The following is a 14,599-nucleotide window of genomic DNA, read 5'->3' on the forward strand; positions in this document are numbered from 1 at the left end:
CCCCCCCTTTCCCTCTCCACTGTACCCCAGCAGCAGCCACGGGCTGATGGAGGGAGCTAGCAGAGGTCTCCATCCTGCTCTGTGAAGGTCAACATCTGGAGAGTTCAGCCTTAAGACAGAACACTAATGACACTCCAATCTGTCAGAGTGGGATATTCCTGGTCCTGGACCAGGCTACTGTACTGTAAAGCTGGCTATAGAGAGAGACATACTGTACTGTAAAGCTGGCTGTAGAGAGAGACATACTGTACTGTAAAGCTGGCTGTAGAGAGAGACATACTGTACTGTAAAGCTGGCTGTAGAGAGAGACATACTGTACTGTAAAGCTGGCTGTAGAGAGAGATATACTGTACTGTAGAGCTGGCTGTAGAGAGAGACATACTGTACTGTAAAGCTGGCTGTAGAGAGAGACATACTGTACTGTAAAGCTGGCTGTAGAGAGAGATATACTGTACTGTAGAGCTGGCTGTAGAGAGAGACATACTGTACTGTAAAGCTGGCTATAGAGAGAGACATACTGTACTGTAAAGCTGGCTGTAGAGAGAGACATACTGTACTGTAAAGCTGGCTGTAGAGAGAGACATACTGTACTGTAAAGCTGGCTGTAGAGAGAGACATACTGTACAGGAACAGGTATTCTGTTTACAGTACCATGTTGTTGCTGTAATTAGATACTGGTGGTAGGAAAAAAGGCTGAGGCTAACAATTACACAGCATTTGTCTCCTGTGTATCATTTAGGGTAGGGGAAAGGGGGATATCTAGTCAGTTGTACAACTGAATGCCTTCAACTGAAATGTGTCTTCCGCATTTAACCCAACCCCTCTGAATCAGAGAGGTGTGGGGAGCTGTCTTAATCGACATCCACGTCTTTAGCGCCCAGGGAACAGTGGGTTAACTGCCTTGTTCAGGGACAGAACAACAGATTTTTATCTTGTCAGCTCGGGGATTCAATCCAGCAACCTTTCGGTTACTAGTCCAATGCTCTAACCACTATTTACCATTCACTATAGTGTAAAACTAAAGTGTAAACCATTTCCCACTTCTTCATCTGGCTATAGGAGATCTTAGTTGTAGTCTTTATCCTCTGTGGCTCATGGGAGATTCCTAACACCAATACCATTGAGCTTTATCAAAACATAAGGTATTTTCTCAAAGAATAGACCATATTCTGTACCACTTTAGATTTATAGCGATGGGGAGGGCTATTCATTGTATTGGGATCGTTTACTGGTTTATATAGAGTGCATTCAAAGTGCTTTTAAGCCTACATTGAGCCAGCTTTTACAGTGCGCTCAAGAGGTTTCGTTGCTGGCTTGCATTAACTCCAGTATGGTGGGTGCTTTATCCATCACCCACGTTGACACGATTGTCAATGGTTCTCATCAAAACATTTTGTTCAACTTTCAACTAGAAAAAAAGATTGCTCACTTCTAACATATTTTCTCAAATAATTGAATAGGTTTATTTTAAAACGGTATTTAAAAAAAAAAATCTCCCCTCTTCACCACCACAGCACACAATCATAACTGAGATGGTAGTAGCTAACATCCTTTCTTTATGGTCTATCCCTTCCTAAACCATATTAATAAACTGCCAATTGCTTTGAAATTGGGGTCCGCCTGTCAGAAACATAAACATGGATAGTGTTGCTTAGTGTCTGTGTATCTGCGGCAGGCCGTACCAGCTGATAATTGGTTGGCTGCTATGCTGGAGGAAAGGTGATTACGGGGTTTATTGTCTCTCTCGGGCACAATCAACCTTCCTCCATGTGCCTCCTGATTCTCCCCTTACAGCTTTACTTGACTTATGGAGGCCCTTCCCCCTGCTGTGTCTGGGCTAGATCGCTACCATCTGTAACACACTCCCCATTTCCACAGCATGACAAGAAAGCAGTAAAGAAAAAAGCATAACTCCAACCCGCCCAACGGATGACAGGAGTGGAGAGCCCCATCAACTCGCTGCAGTGTTTGTGTCATAGGAAATGGATTTTCGGTCCAATGGGCCTTTGGCTGACAGCAACATTGGCACTTGAGCCACTGTCGTTTGGATTCTTACCCCACATGCTGTGCTGTGTATGCCTTACACACAGCTTGTGTTTGCTCTGAGGCAAGAAAGGCTAGAGAGCCCTCCTGCTCCTCCTGTTCTTACCAACCCTTCGCTGTTCTGTTCCCCACATGGATGTTTAGGCTCGACAGTGATCACTACTCATCTAAATTCCACCTTTTAAAAATGACATTTTAAATGGCACTTTACTATTGGGTAACATTGATATGGACTTCCTGTTACAAAAACAAGAGGAAGCTTTTGGAAGTTGGGGAGGCTCTCAAATTTCAGTGGGATGATTTCTCCATCACTGATGACAAAGCCATCAAACACACCTGAACAGAGACACTCAAACAAAAGGAACCAGGAAATCAAAGGAAGAAAAATATACATAACTCTAGTGAGTCTAGTCCCTTCCTCTCGCAAGCTTGAAATAACAACTAAAGGCATGAAAATGGAAATAGTAAAGGATGCAAATCCACTCTCCTGGATCCCAGTGAGGTTAACCCCATCATGGCTGTAAGCTCTGCTTAGGCTCCGAGACACTGGGTTGTAATAGGGAGATTTGTTACTATGGCAAGGTACAATAAAATAGCAATCTCCCGCCTACATTTTCACTGGGATTGTGAGACTGAGTGTGGAGGAAAATAAACACCCAGAGGTTCCGACCCTGCCTTCCATGTCCATGGAGCATTCCATTTCAAATGTGATTTGGCCTCTTAGTGAGTGTCTCTCACACCGGCAGTCATATTCTCCTCTTTTAACCTCTGTATCACATTGATTCCACCTCACCATCATGCTGGAAATGCCTAGAAAATTCCATATTAAATTGTTGTGTTGAATCTAAATCCCATTGATTTTGCTATTGAGACCTTGAAGAGTGTTTTGAGTCCTTCACCACTAGTTCTTGTTTACAGAAATGGGGTTTAGTTTTTATACCCTGCACCTCAAGTCCTTAAGAAAAATTATCAATTAAGTAGTGTGTTTGAATGGAATTGATTTGTGCCTTTGACTCAGAGCTAGAACCTGTTAGTGTTTGTGTTTTGAATAATATATTGTTGAATATGCCCTAAAGCGGATACATTTTTTATATGAGAAATCAAAAACCCTTTTCATATAATATCCACAAACAGACACACACTGCTGTGAGAGGGTCTACTTTTTATTAGTAATTTTATGTGACTAACATACTTTGTAAATACTGTAATATTTACTGACTGACCTATTTCTTGTAGGATATAGGTCTTTGTAGTAAACTTTTTGTTGCCTTGCTTTGGAATAATCTTATGAAATCATCTTAAACAAAGACTACAATAGTACAGGCAAAATTACAGCTTTTCTCTGGTCCCCATGTTAACCCTGACAGTAGGGGAAGGTAGGGTTTGAGGTGGAAATTGCATGTATGTAGTAAAATCACAGTGCTCCCCTGCTGGAAGTCTCACTGGCTTCCTCTCTGCAGGAAAAAGTCTGATTAATTGCACAGTGCTAAATGGCTGCGTTCAGCAGTCAGGCACAGGCTCATTAACACAGTGTGGGTGAGTGAGAGAGACAGAGAGAAACAGACAGAGAGAAACAGAAAGAGAAAGAGAGAGCGGCACAAACCAGCCACTCCTGTCCTCTCCATCTCATTGATCTCTCTACTCCATCTTCACTTCCAGCCCGGGCCGGGCCCCGCTGTACAAATCAATGAGCACAGGCAGCCTGCTGTGGCTAAACGCTGTTTATCTCTTCTTCCCCATCACTGGCTCTGCCTGCCGTCTGTCTGTGTGGTCCCTCTCTCCCGCTCTTGTTAGCTCTTCCTTGAAACTTCAAGACTTCAATTGGCTCTCAACTTCTCCAAGTCAAGTCCTTATTCTCTATAGGACCTGTGTGTCTCTCTCAGGGGGGCCCAACCTGACACGAAACATGGAGAACATTGGGTCGGTCCAATTTGGAGCTCTGTGTCCTTGGACGATTCTGTGACGGCAAACAAATCCTTTTTGAGTGCCCAACTATATTTACTCTAGAGATAGATGATACAGGTCTAGCTTTAGATCAACTGAAGCTTTAGAGGTACTGGAGGTACTGTACAGTGTGTTTTAAAAATGGCACGCTCAGTCAGAGTTCTCAGTCAGAGTATGAGATGAAGGTTAAAACGAGGTGGTGAATTGTACTGTATGGGTGGGTGGGCTTTTCATTTGTAAAAGGTGAGCCTGGTCTTGTTGTTTGTGTTTTTGTAAGGCTCTCTCTGTGTGCATGGACTGTGGGATGACCTCATTGGTGAAAAGCGCTGACTCATAGAGCATTGTGCATTCACAGCAGATGGTGACTCTACAGCTGGGGCATCTGTTCTCCCTGAGTGCCCCTGCTCTCCCCCTGAACAAAACCAAGCCTGCCCACTCCGCCAGAGGCCCCAAATGGTCACCATGTGTCCAGGCACATTCAAGCATGTAGTGGAATGGGAGGAAAATATTGTGATTGTGCTGTGCTGCTGACCACATGGAATAGTATGATAGTAGGCTACGATATTGTGCCACAACAACATACATGTTTCATGAGCTGAAGTAAAAGATCCCAGAAATGTTCCATACACACAAAAAGCTTATTTCTCTCAAATGTTATGCACAAATTTGTTTACATCCGTTAGTGAGCATTTCTCCTTTGCCAAGATAATCCATCCACCTGACAGGTGTGTCATATCAAGAAGCTGATCAAACAGCATGATCATTACCCGGGTGCACCTTGTGCTGGGGACAATAAAAGGCCACTCTTATAAGGGCACAGAACGAGACCAGATGCAGACACGGGAGGCAAATGGTTCGAGTCTCTGATATTTATTAGTATCCAAGGGTCAGGCAAGAGAATGGTCGTGGACAGGCAAAAGATCATAACAAGGTCAGAGTCCAGGAGGTACAGAGTGGCAGGCAGGCTTGAGGTCAGGGCAGGCAGGTTCAGAGTCAAGGGAGGCAAGGGTCAAAAACCAGGAGGACTAGCAAAACACAGAGAAGAGGAAAAAGCAGGAGCACAGAGTAACACACTGGTTGACTTGACAAAACAAGATGAACTGGCACAGACAGACAAAACACAGGTATAAATACCCAGGGGATAATGGGGAAGATGGTTGACACCTGGAGTGGGTGGAGACAAGCACAAGGACAGGTGAAACAGATCAGTATGTGACAACTCTAAAATGTGCAGATGTCTCGTGTTTTGAGGGAGCGTGCAATTGGCATGCTGACTGCAGGAATGTCCATCAGAGCTGTTGCTAGAGAATTAAATGTTATTTTCTCTACCATAAGAGAATTTGGCAGTACGTCCAACCGGCCGCACAACCGCATACTATGTATGTAATACTAATCCACGCCAGCCCAGGACCTCCACATCCGGCCGATGACACTGTGGGTTTGCACAACCGAAGAATTTCTGCACAAACTGTCAGAAACCGTCTCAGGGAAGCATATCTGCGTGCTCGTTTTCCTCACCAGGGTCTTGACCTGACTGCAGTTTGGCGTCGTAATCGATAGTTGGAAAATGCTCACCTTTGATGGCCACAGGCACGCTGGAGAAGTGTGCTCTTCACGAGTGGTGCAGCAATCTAAGGCACTGCATCTCAGTGTTAGAGGTGTCACTACAGACCCTGGTTCGATTCCAGGCTGTATCACAACCGGCCGTGATTGGAAGTCCCATAGGGAGGCTCACAATTGGCCCAGCACCGTCCGAGTTAGGGTTTGGCCGGGATAGGCTGTCATTATAAATAAGAATTTGTTCTTAACTGACTTGCCTAGTTAAATAAAGGTTAAATAAAATAAATAAAACATTCACGGATGAATCTCGGTTTCAACTGTACCCCGGGCAGATATTGATGTCAACATTGTGAACAGAGTGCCCCATGGTGACAGTGGGGTTATGGTATAGGCAGGAATAAGCTATGGATGGCAATTTGAATGTGCAGAGATACTGTGACAAGATCCTGAGGCCCATTTTCGTGCCATTCATCCGCAGCCATCACCTCATGTTTCAGCATGATAATGCATGTCCCCATGATATGTAGTGTTGTAATAATGTTATGTGATGTACTGTTTTATTTTATGTGTAATGTACTGTAAGTGCCTTAATGTGGAAGAGTAGTAGCTGCTGCCTTGGCAGGAACTAATGGGGATCCATAATAAATACGAAGACAAATACAAACATGGGTGGGCAGAGAGCAAGAGAGGGTGAAGGTAGGCGGCTTGGCATGATGTGCTGGACATCATGTTATGACATGCATTATTTGAATTAGGCCCACATAATTATACCTGCAGAGGAGCAGCTTCTATACAGGATCTTTGAATGTCTTTGAACTTGCCACAGTTGGCTTTACGCTGGACCAGAGCTAGCCAACAAGCTTGTGTGTGCAGAGGAACAACAGACTTAAAAACACTTATCTTTTTGTAGTTAATAAATCTATTATTCTCTAATTAACAAAAATCTCTCTCCCTATCTTCTGAATCATGCTAGTAAAGGCCTGATGTAATGTCAGTACAGTAGGCTATGTTTCGGAGGGCAGGTAGCCTAAACACCTACAAACACGGGCAAAGATTTTCAGCTGGCAGACAGACATTGGAGGGCTTTCCATAGGTGCTTTGTTGCCATTTTTCTGTAGGACTGGAAAAATGTCAGAAAGGTAAAAAATAATGTATTAACTGGTTCCCATGCTTTTAAAATAACAATTATGTTCCAGAACAGTAGAGATCACTACTTGGTTCTGTTGCTGTTCCTCAAAAATTCCCTTATTTTCCAGTTATGGTTTTGGACCTCGTTTCCCAATTGCGATGTACAGTCCCGAAGCCACTCCTGCATTGTCTTGGCTGTGTGCTTAGGATCGTTGTCCTGTTGGATGGTGAACCTTCGCCCCAGTCTGAGGTCCTGAGCTCTCTGGAGCAAGTTTTCATCAAGGATCTCTCTCTACTTTCCCTCAGTCTTGACTAGTCTCCCAGTCCCTGCTTCTGAAAAACATCCCCACAGCATGATGCTGCCACCACCATGCTTCACCGTAGGGATAGTGTCAGTTTTCCTCCAGACACGACTCTTGGCATTCAGGCCAAATAGTTCAATCTGGGTTTCATCAGACCAGAGAATCTTGTTTCTCATGGTCTGAGAGTCCTTTAGGTGCCTTTTGGCAAACTCCAAGCAGGCTGTCATGTGCCTTTTACTGACTAGTGGCTTCCATCTGGCCACTCTACCATAACGGCCAGATTGGTGGAGTACTGCAGAGATGGTTGTACTTTTGGAAGGTTTCCCATCTCCACAGAGGGACTCTGAAGCTCTGTCAGAGTGACCATTGTGTTCTTGGTCACCTCCCTGACCAAGGCTCTTCTCCCCCGATTGCTCAGTTTGGCCAGGCGGCCAGCTCTAGGAAGAGTCTTGGTGGTTCCAAACTTCTTCCATTTAAAAATGATGGAGGCCACTCTGTTCTTGGTGACCTTCAATGCTGGTTTTTGCTCTGACATGCACTGTCAACTGTGCGACCTTATATAAACAGGTGTGTGCCTTTCCAAATAATGTCCAATCAATTGAATTGACGACAGGTGGACAGCCAATCAAAGGATGATCGATGGAAACAGGATGCACCTGAGCTCAATATAGAGTCTCATAGGAAAGGATCTGATGTAAATAAGGTATTTCTGTTTTTGCTTTGTCATTATGGGGTATTGTGTGTTGATTGATGAGGAAAGAAATGTATTGTATACATTTTAGAATAAGGATTTAACGTAACAAAATGTGAAAAAAGTCAAGGCGTCTCAATACTTTCCGAATGCGCTCTATTATGATGATTCTTACCAGATGCATCGTTATATACAAGGCAAATTTTTAAGAGTGTTTTCCAAACAAGCACGTATAGAGAGACCGTGTCATTAGACCATGTGTTGATACTAATGGGGTCTAAAGAAAAGCAGTGCTGCTCTCAGATCAGCTTTCCCCATCCAAATCTTACCTTATAATATTATTATTCAGCAATACTGACAATGGATCAGCTCCTAGAGAGATATTACCACCTATGGCTGTATATAGGCTATTGAGGCGGCATTTTATGTTTACTCAATAATAATGCACTGAATCACAGATTGGGCACATCGTTGCGCACATGTTGTCACACATCATGAAACACATTGAGCCAGAAATTACACATAGCGGCCTGATTTCAATATGATTAATGATATACAGTTGAAGTCGGAAGTTTACATACACCTTAGCCAAATACATTTAAACTCAGTTTTTCAGAATTCCTGACATTTAATCCTAGTAAAAATTCTGTTTTATGTCAGTTAGGATCACCACTTTATTTTAAGGATGTGAAATGTCAGAATAATAGTAGAGAGAATGATTTATTTCAGCTTTTATTTATTTCATCACATTCCCAGTGGGTCAGAAGTTTACATACACTCAATTAGTATTTGGTAGCATTGCCTTTAAATTGTTTAACTTGGGTCAAACGTTTCGGGTAGCCTTCCACAGGCTTCCCACAATAAGTTGGGTGAATTTTGGCCCATTCCTCCTGACAGAGCTGGTGTAACTGAGTCAGGTTTGTAGGCTTTTTCAGTTCTGCCCACACATTTTCTATAGGATTGAGGTCAGGGCTTGTGATGGCCACTCCAATACCTTGACTTTGTTGACCTTAAGCCATTTCATTGACAATTTGGAAGACCCATTTGCCACCAAGCTTTAACTTCCTGACTGATGTCTTGAGATGTTGCTTCAATATATCCACATAATTTTCCTCCCTCATGAGGCCATCTATTTTGTGAAGTGCACCAGTCCCTCCTGCAGCAAAGCACCCCCACAACATGATGCTGCCACCCCCGTGCTTCATGGTTGGGATGGTGTTCTTCAGCTTGCAAGCCTCCCCATTTTTTTCCTCCAAACATAACAATGGTCATGATGTCCAAACAGTTCTATTTTTGTTTCATCAGACAAGAGGACATTTCTCCAAAAAGTACGATCTTTGTCCCCATGTGCAGTTGCAAACCTAGGTCTGGCTTTTTTATGGCGGTTTTGGAGCAGTGGCTTCTTCCTTGCTGAGTGGCCTTTCAGGTTATGTCGACATAGGACTCGTTTTACTGTGGATATAGATAATTTTGTGCCTGTTTCCTCCAGCATCTTCACAAGGTCCTTTGCTGTTCTGGGATTGACTTGCACTTTTCGCACCAAAGTACGTTAATCTCTAGGAGACAGAACGCGTCTCCTTTTTGAACGGTATGACGGCTGTGTGGTCCCATGGTGTTTATACTTGCGTACTATTGTTTGTACAGATGAACGTGGTACCCTCAGGCATTTGGAAATTGCTCCCAAGAATGAACCAGACTTGTGGAGGTCTACAATTTTTTTCTGAGGTCTTGGCTGATTTCTTTAGATTTTCCCATGATGTCAAGCAAAGAGGCACTGAGTTTGAAGGTAGGCCTTGAAATACATCCACAGGTACACCTCCAATTGACTCAAATTATGTCAATTAGCCTATCAGAAGCTTCTAAAGCCATGACATCATTTTCTGTAATTTTCCAAGCTGTTTAAAGGCACAGTCAACTTAGTGTATGTAAACTTCTGACCCACTGGAATTGTGATACAGTGAATTATAAGTGAAATAATCTGTCTGTAAACAATTGTTGGAAAAATTACTTGTGTCATGCACAAAGTAGATGTCCTAACTGACTTGCCAAAACTATAGTTTGTTTACAAGAAATTTGTGGAGTGGTTGAAAAACTAGTTTTAATGACTCCAACCTAAGTGTATGTAAACTTCTGACTTCAACTTTAAGCCAATGTAGCCTATGTATCTTCTAATGCAGTCATCTCAGTTTTCATTTGAAGCATCATTTTATCCTTCAACTTGTTTGTAACAATTGCAAATACATTGGCAATTTTGTATTTGTAGTCAACTTGTTTATGAAGTTATCAGCAGACACAGTCAGACAGATAGCCTAAATATTTAGCAGAGATCTTCTGTGAAAAAGGGCAACAAAGTATCTAACGTTGCACTTTGGCTGCTGTACGAGTGGTCTGGATCACTCAGAGGTTCAAAGGTTTTAAGAGCTACCTTACTAACGAAGTCTTTGGGAAACACCTCGGCTACTAAAGATGCATGGTAAGAAGGTTCTAATGATGATCTTAACACTACGAGGGCTCTGGGAAACGCGGCCCTGTCCACTGAACCGCTTCCCTCAACCAGTTCCAACCCCTGCGGTAACATTTTCAGAATTGAAATGCCTTAATTATGAATATAGAATGTGTTATGGCTTTATGTTTAATCTTGCTATTGACATTTCCTCAAAGGAAATACAGTATCAGGAGCATGCAGGTTAGAGGAGGGAGAAGGGGAGCTTTTTTAACTAAGGAATGAGTTGTTCTGGTATTGATAAGAATGACACATTGATTTCTGTACTTTTAGGCTGAGTAATTTGCACTCTTGATGCATTTTGGAGTTACTCACTAACTGTAAGTCGCTCTGGATAAGAGCGTCTGCTAAATGACTAAAATGTCAAATGTGCCTCCCGAGTGGTGCAGCGGTCTAAGGCACTGCATCGCAGTTTTGCAGCATCACTGCAACCTGGGGTTTGATCCCAGGCTGTGTTACAACCGGCCGTGGCCGGGAGTCCCATAGGGCGGCCCATAATTCGCCCAGCGTCGTCCGGGTTAGGGGTGGGTTGGGCTGGGGGGGGCTTTACTTGGCTCATCGCTCTCTAGCGACTCCTTGTGGCGGGCCGGGCACCTGCAGGCTGATTTCGGTCGTCAGTTGAACGGTGTTTCCTCCGAAACATTGGTGCAGCTGTCTTCTGGGTTAAGCGAGCGGGTGTTAAGAAGCGAGGTTTGGCTGGTCATGTTTTGGAGGATGCATGACTCGACCTTCGCCTCTCCCGAGCCAGTTGGAGAGTCGCAGACATGAGACAAGATCATAATCATTACAATTGTAAACATTTTTTTTGAATGTTCTCAATCATAAAGCACAAAGACAAATGAGGAACAGTTATTATGCGGTTTTCAGAGTGACAAACAAAGGACATTGAGTTAGAGAACCAACAGTAAAAATGTATATTTGAATATAATTCAGTGTCAAATATGAAATCACAAGAGTCCATAGTGTTGCTATAACAACAGCTTGTTTTCCGCCTGATATATTAGAGTCCTCCATAATGTGCACACCTAGTCTACATTCCCATTATTATCCAGGGAGCACATTAGAGTATGTTACTCAGCACATCAGTCTGGTTTGGTCTGCGATCTGCGTTGGATACTACATCCCACCATCACAAACCTCAGGATTTCAGACTGGTGTGTACTCATCTTTCTTTGAGCAGCTAGTATTTCAGCACTGGGCTGAAACAGCTCCTAACACTTCTCCCAATGCAGCAGCCTTGAGTGCTTCAGTTCCATTTTCAGATCTTTCTCCTGCTTTCCACTGCTCTCTGTTCTAAGCTGATAATATTTCAGAACCTTGGACAGTTCTACTCTACAGTACTGGCTCTGACTGCAGAAATCAGTCTTTCAGCATTGGACATTTCTCCTTTCTCTGCTGCCTGCCTGGTTGATGTAGCGACCGCCCCTACTGCTGCTATAAAGGATGGCCACATCAGCCAACACTCTCTCTCTTCCTCTTCCCTGACTATAGTTTTTTGTCTGTTTCACCATACAACACCCTCTCCACTCATCCACACACTGCATACGCTACTGGTCCTACAGACATTGACAGCTTATGTTACATTTGAGTATTTACTATTATTTAGTATAATAAATGTATTCGTTTTTAGATTTAAGTCATGCGTGGTCTCCCTTTGTTGTTAGGAACTATGAGCCAGGTCGGAACAATGTGCATACCTCTAACATCGACATGTAATGTGACTTATTTCAGTATTATCCTAGGTATGTAAATATTTACAAGGTGTTAGCATTTAAACCCTATTGTTATACAGCTTTTGTATCCCAAACAGAATAATACCCTTGCATTTGTATCCTCCAGTGCCCTCTCTGCTATAATACCGTAGTATGTGAAAACCTGACATTAGGGGAGAAATGTACACAAATCCATTGTAAACAATAGTAAGAGAGGAGCCCAGGAGCCTTATAATGGCCAGGATCTGTTTTTTCTCTCTCACTCTCCCAATCTTTCACTCTCTCTCTCTCTCACATTCTTTCACTATCTCGCTACCCCAATCTTTAACTATCTCTCACTCAATCTTTCACTATCTATCTCTCTGCCAATCTTTCACTATCTCTCTCTTATAATCTTTCACTATCTCTCTCTTATAATCTTTCGCTATCTCTCTCTCTCCCAATCTTTCACTATCTCTCTCACGTTCTTTCACTATCACTCTCTCTCTCTCTCTCTCTCTCTCTCTCTCTCTCTCTCTCTCTCTCTCTCTCTCTCTCTCTCTCTCTCTCTCTCTCTCTGTCTCTAGCTGACTGCACTAGTCTCAGCTGTTTGCAGGAGAAATAGCAGCAACTTTAATAGAATACAAAACAGTAGGGAGGCGTAGCCTGGGGAAAATAATGTAGGAGTCAGCAAAGCCTTTGTGCCTCTGCCTCAACAGAAAAACAGCAACATGGCACATGGGGTCAAGCTCTGTCAGACGCCCGGTAGCAGCTCAACCAAATATTATTTACTTTATGAATTCTAAACATCTCCGAAGGAGACTCACAGTCTGTCACATCTAATTTGACCCTGACCCTATGACTTAAAATGGCACAGTCCTCTGCTCACTTGTCTCTGACCGCCTTTCTCCAATGCCTTTCATCTATTTTTGGGAACTAGCTTTCAGGATAATGCCAGGCCCATTTGAACAGTGGTCTTTCTGCATTATGAAAAAGATTAATGTGCTGTGTTCAGTTCATGGTTTGCCCAAGATGAAAGGCCATTTTTGTTTGTTTAAGAGATGGGTGTTCTCTAGGCATCTGGGCAGAAACAGGGAAGGCATTGAAGTATTGTAAGTGAAGCTTTAAACTCAAGAAGAAAGCCAGCCAACAAACTCAATTTTGTTGAAATCTGGTTCAGGGAATTGGAATGTCTCTCTCTGGAGTAGTTCTTGTTGTTTTTTCTCTCTGACTTAAGCTTTGAGATATTGTGACCTTTCTCTAAAAGTGGGTTCAGAAGCTTTGTGTGACTTCAACATGGTGGTGCACTGCTCAGCTTTGGGCAAGTCCTCACAGCAAATACTGTAACTCAGATTCCTGGCCTGAGAGAGAGTTTAAAAGAGGTCACCATCTCCTGTGAGGCAGCAGGGACGACTGAGTCAGAGTTAAGACCACACAGCATCCATGATGCTGCAGAGGCCATGATGCTATCCACCACCTGCGACAACATAATGTCCATTCTACCTCACATAACACTCACATGAGACAACATACTGCATACTATCCACACTAACCTCACATACCCTCATAACCTCTAAATGACATAGCATACTATCCACACTAATCTCATATACCCTCATACCCTCTAAATGGCACAGTATACTATCTACACGAACCTCATATACCCTCATACCCTCTAAATGACACAGTATACTATCTACACAAACCTCATATACCCTCATACCCTCCAAACAGGGCTCTACATTAACTATTTCCATTGGTAGCACTAGTGCATAAACATTTTCCATTTGCTGGCATAAGTTCTGGATGTGGTGGTTCCACATCCAGAACTTATGCCAGCAAATGGAAAATGTTTATGCAATGGTGCGTGGAAGAGAATGTTGACCCAGCATGCTGCCAGGTGGAAACGATTCTCAAACAGGAACTCGTTCTCACAATCAAGGTGTACGCCTCAGCGATTTCAGCTTGTCATGAGGGTTTTGGTAGAGTGTCTTCGTTCAGCCATCCTCCCCTCAAACGTTTCCTTTTGGGAACACTGCGACTGAGACCAGCAACCCAAACTATAGTTCCACAGTGGGATTTGACATTGGTGCTCGATGCGCTCTGTGAGCTGCCATTCGAGCACTTGGATCAGATTCCTCTTAAAATGTTGTCTATTAAAATTGTATTGTTACTTGCCCTGACCTCCGCTAAGCAGATCAGTGATTTGGGGCTCTGTCAACGCGACCCAACTGTCTCGCCGTGACTTGAGCTCGTCCTAATCCGTCTTTTTTGCCTAAGATTGTCAAGAGCTCCTACAGATCAGACTCTCTGTTCCTCACAGGGAACAGAGAAAGGAATGGCTGTATTGCCTGTGCCCAGTGGGCCCAATTTTACATATAGCTAAGGATTATTGTGCTTCATTGAGCAGTATTTGAGTGTTTGACTTGAAGTTTGACAATGGGCACAACAGCTAGCATAAATGTGTCCTACATTAATGTTAGCTTGCTAACGTTAGCTGAGCCAGTCACTGAAATCATCTTTGGCTGAAGGTGCGTGCATAATACATTTTCTCATGCGATGCTGTCTTGGTAGCAGGGTAAACCAATGGGATGCCCCCCTATGAGGCTCCGCTCTACTCATATAACTGGAGTTACAATTCCCATTAACCTTCGTTATGATTTTTAATCAGTGTATCAGCCTGTCTTGTTTGAGCAGTGAAGAGAAGAGTGTTGCGACTAAATATTGTTACGCCTTG

The 14,599-nt window shown here is 43.3% G+C and overlaps 1 protein-coding gene across 1 annotated transcript in view; it reads left to right on the plus strand.

Annotated features, from left to right (window-relative positions):
- Positions 1-14,599, plus strand: part of LOC120056544 (glutamate receptor 3) — a 97,402-nt gene that overhangs the window by 30,849 nt on the left and 51,954 nt on the right. The window lies entirely within an intron of this gene.

The sequence above is a fragment of the Salvelinus namaycush genome, chromosome 12 (genome assembly GCF_016432855.1).
Source record: "Salvelinus namaycush isolate Seneca chromosome 12, SaNama_1.0, whole genome shotgun sequence".
NCBI classification, from domain to species: Eukaryota; Metazoa; Chordata; class Actinopteri; order Salmoniformes; family Salmonidae; genus Salvelinus; species Salvelinus namaycush.